The sequence below is a fragment of the Piliocolobus tephrosceles genome, unplaced genomic scaffold (genome assembly GCF_002776525.5).
Source record: "Piliocolobus tephrosceles isolate RC106 unplaced genomic scaffold, ASM277652v3 unscaffolded_27557, whole genome shotgun sequence".
Taxonomy (NCBI): Eukaryota; Metazoa; Chordata; class Mammalia; order Primates; family Cercopithecidae; genus Piliocolobus; species Piliocolobus tephrosceles.
Genome location: NW_022310484.1, coordinates 1,634 through 6,482, shown reverse-complemented (window position 1 = coordinate 6,482; position 4,849 = coordinate 1,634). Strand labels below are relative to the sequence as shown.

General features: G+C 22.8%; 1 long non-coding RNA gene across 1 annotated transcript; it reads left to right on the top strand.

The window, feature by feature from the left end:
* The first annotated feature begins 527 nt into the window (after positions 1-527).
* LOC113221785 lies at positions 528-1,499 on the top strand. Its single transcript, XR_003308070.1, has 2 exons — positions 528-719; positions 950-1,499. It is a non-coding gene; the product is annotated as an uncharacterized LOC113221785 (long non-coding RNA).
* Positions 1,500-4,849: the final 3,350 nt, after the last annotated feature.

Here is a 4,849-nt window from a genome sequence, read left to right as displayed (position 1 = left end):
AAAAAAAAAAAAAAAAAATTATGTATATGTTCTAAAATATAATTTATTTTTTATATTTAAACAAAAAAACTTACTATTGTATAAAACTAGAAAAAAAAAAAAATTTTTATTTTCTATCAATGACCTATATAAAATAGGTAACTGTTCTTTTTTTAAAAAATATAATTTTTTAATTATTACTATTTTAGAATAGATTTGAAGTATATATATAATCTACATGCTATGACATTGTTTTTAATTCCTTGCCTTTATTTTTTTTTTTTCTTATATTAATTTAATATTTTTTATCAACGAAATAAGTATTAAATAATAGTTTACGACAAACAATAAGTTTTTAACATAGACTAATAAAAATTAATATTTTTAATTAGTATTTAGATAATAATATTTAAAAAAAAAATTAGTTTTTAATATATATTATAAAATATACTGCTTTTATATATATTATACTAAAATAAAAAAAAAGCTAAAACAAATTAATGTAAATATTTTATGTATTTTAATTTTTTTAAAATTTTAAAAAAACTATTAATCATAAGCATCCTAAAAATTTAGTTATTATTATATTGTTTACATATACAATGGGTAGTAATAATAGTGGTACTAAGAAAAATTTAACTAACTACCCACCGTATAATGTACAACATGCGCAGTTAAATGCTACTTCACTAACTTATAAGAAATTGTGTTTTTTGTGGCTTTTCTTTTTTTTATTACTAGTATTAAAAAAAAAAAAAAATATATACATATAAATATATATATATATAGCTATGCATTTTTTTTACATAATTTTTGATATTAATCACAGTTATAATATTATAATAACTTAACTTACATGACAAATTGTTTTAAACCTGTAAGTATGTGATTGTATATATATATATATATATATATATATATATATATACGCTAATAATGTTATTTGATTTTTTTTTTACCTTTTTTTTAGAATAGTATAATACCATTTGAATCACAAAATGACAATAAAAATGGCAGAATTATAAGTGAGCTCGATAAAAATGACAACAAACAAGAAGTGGTAACAGAGCTAAACAATACAGATTTGAATAAGGTTGATGATGTAAGTGAAAACCATGATAAAAAAAGATAGTAATAATGGAAGTAAAAATAATGAACTTATTGTGCCTGTTCAGGATGAAGTGTTATCTGATAACATTTATACAGAACCAAAAGAAAATGAAAATAGTGATATAAACCTAAACGATAATGTTAACAGCGCAAGTAGTTTTAGTGAAATGCATCAACAAATATTACAAGACATAAAAGAAAAATGCCCTGGAAATGAAAATAAGCCTTCAAATAATAAAAATACACACATGCATAAACAATTGCATGATCAAAATAATAATAGGATTGCTCATAACATTGAAAAAAAAACGCATCAAACATTAAACACTGGTAATGTTAATAAAAATGAAAGTAACATAAGAGGTGAAAAAAACAGTGACGATACAACACAGCATGTAAATAAAAATATTCAAAGTAAAAATATTAAAACAAATGTTAACAATTCGAAAAACAATAGCAACACAATGCCTTCAAAATCAAGTCAGTCTATGCAACATACCATAAATGCACAAGAAAATATAAATGATGAAATATGATAAACACTACACAAAAAGAAACTCAAGTTGATGCAAATGAATTATATGCAGATGATATGACCTATGAAGAATCAGTCAGACACAATATAAGGTATATAATACAATATGTTAACACACCAGGGTTAAAAGATGATGTACTTAGACAATGGTTACAATATGTTTTAAGTTTACAATATTTTAATGAGTTTTATGAAAATAATGAAAAAATATAATACAGGTGAATATTATACAACAGAACAATATCAAACATATGATGGAATTAACAATATGTATCCATATCAAGGAGTTTATACAACTGATCAACCATATGAACAAAATATTTATGAAAAACCATCAACAGATATGACATATAATACAGGAAACAAACAAAAAGATTAAATGCACAAGATTCGAATTTAGGTTACACTAACTATCCTAATAATTATCCTTCTACAAGGTTACAAAATATAGGCGATATTAACACAGGGTATCAAAACATAAATAACAATATGAATCAAGCATTTGGAAATAGAGGTGAAGATCAACAACATAACAGACAAGATGAATATATAAATATGCAACAAGACCCAAATTCTAGTTATCGTGGACCTTATACGGCTAAACAAAATACACAATATATACAACAAACATATGGTTATCCAAATTATAGTAAATATTCTGCACATGATGATAGTTATAAATATACACCTTCTCCAAAAGATGGCATGAACCAATATTATGATTTTAAAACATATTATTCTCCTAACACTAGTTATGATTCTACCGCTTATTATGACACGGACACTGTTTATGACGATGAAAATAATTATGCTTATGATGTTAATCATGATATTAACAATGATTATGCTTATAATGTTAATAATGAAAGTAGCGAAAATTATACTACTCATGATAATGACACCACTCACTCAAATTATGATCAACAATATCAATATAATACTTCGAATGACGATAGTGATGTAAACACTAATATTCATCAGAATTATAGAAGTTTAGGAGGAAAACATAAATTATACCACAGAAAACATTCTTCTTATAATGAATCAAACAAAATAAATAGAGAAGATGTAAGACAACATAAAAGAACATTAAGAGGCCAAAATGTAGCAGCCAGTGAATATGGTGATACAACAAGAGCATACAAATATTCAAATTATAATACTCCAAATCAAAGAACTAAACAAGAACTATATATGAATGCACCTACAAAAGCAACCCCATTAAATGACGACTATTATAATGATCATGATTTTTTTGTAGAAAATAATTCCAAATCAGCTCAAAAAAACAAAAAGTAGAAACATACCAGACCATCAAAAAAAAGGAAGCATGTTTAGTGATTATAACCCAATAGAACACAACGTCAAATATGAAAGCAGTCATTCCAAGAAAGCAACACAATATGATGAAAAATCAAAACACGTAGCTAATAAATTAGAATATTTTGATAAAATAATAGATATTTTACCAAGTAATTTAAATAAAGAAGACATGCAATATTTATGGGGTAAATTTATGAATGTAGAAAAAATGAAATTTAAAAAAAATAGAAAGTTATGTGATTGGGTATATAAAATATTTAGCCAAAAAATTTTTAATACCATCAAATGAACAAAGCCGACAAATTGAAATTATAAGTCAATATGCGGCGGAAGAGCTTACAACTCAAGAAAACAATGATAATCTCGATTTTCAATCTTATATACGTCAAGGTAATGATAGTAAAGCAGATTTCTTACAGTTTCTTGTCACAAAAAGTAAAGCATGGGACAATTTAAGACATATGATGCAAAATTGGTGGATGGAGGAATTAACTATCCGAATGCAACAACAATAATTTTTTTGAATAAAGGATAAGATTGCAATACATATAAGTGCACTAAGAATAAACAAATATATTTATACTGTACAAATATCATAAAATGTTGTATAAATAATATACAAATGAAACAAAAAAAAAAAAAAAAAAAAAATTAAAAAATAATGTGGTTTTTAAACTGTAATAGTTATTACATTTATTGGAAGACGTATCTCATTGGAAAGACAATGACATATATATATATATATATATATATATGTATATATGCATGAAATTTTTTTGATAGTGCTATAATACTTGCTTGCTTTGTACATACTACATATTTTATAAATTTACAAATTTTTTTTTTTTTTTTATTTTAAAGCATTTTTTTCGCATTTTTTAAAAGAATGTTGAGGTTGTGTTCTTTATTACAATAAATTTTATTTCTTGTTATGTTTTGTAATTTTATTTATATTTTTATTAATTTGTTCTAATACATTTTTTAAAAAACAGGTGTTTATTTTAATAACATTTTAGATTTATAATTTTAGAATGTTTTAATATACGACATTTTAAAACATATGAATAATTAAAAGATTTAAAAAAATAAAGTTTAAACATGTATACGTATATGTTTTAACTTAAAAGAAGATGCATAATTATTTAAATTTAGACGATTTATTTTTTGTGGGTTTTTTTATTTTTTATATTCAACAGTTTTAAAAAAGAATTATATAAAATTTCATTTGAAATAATTAATTTTAATGCATGTACTTTTTTTTTGAAGATGTTTCAAAGTAAAAATGACGTTATTTACGTTTGACACCATATATATTTATGCAGTGGTATATATGGTGATATAATGGCTGTTAAAGCTAAGCACATCAAACAGAGTAACGAAAAAAAAATATATTATAACAACCATAATACAACCATATTACAATCATAGTACAACCATATTACAACCATAGTACAACCATATTACAACCATAATACAACCATAATACAACCATAATACAACCACATTACAACCATATTACAACCACATTACAACCATATTACAACCACATTACAACCATAACACAACCATAATACAACCATAATACAACCATAACAAAAACATAAAAGTAAAAAGCGAAAAACAATAAAAATATTATTTTGTTATATAACTATAGTTATATTTAAGTTTTTGCTAATTTGTGTAATGAAATTTAATTATGTTTTTTTTTTTTTTTTTTATAACTTATGTGATAAAATATTACAAAATAAATAAAAACAAACAAACAAAAAAAATAACGCTACATACAAGTGCTACTCACAGCTAATTAATATCATATAACATTAAAATAACGAACTTATATACTTAATTTAGTAAAAAATTATATATATATATATATATGTATGCACCATTGTTTTTTTTTTT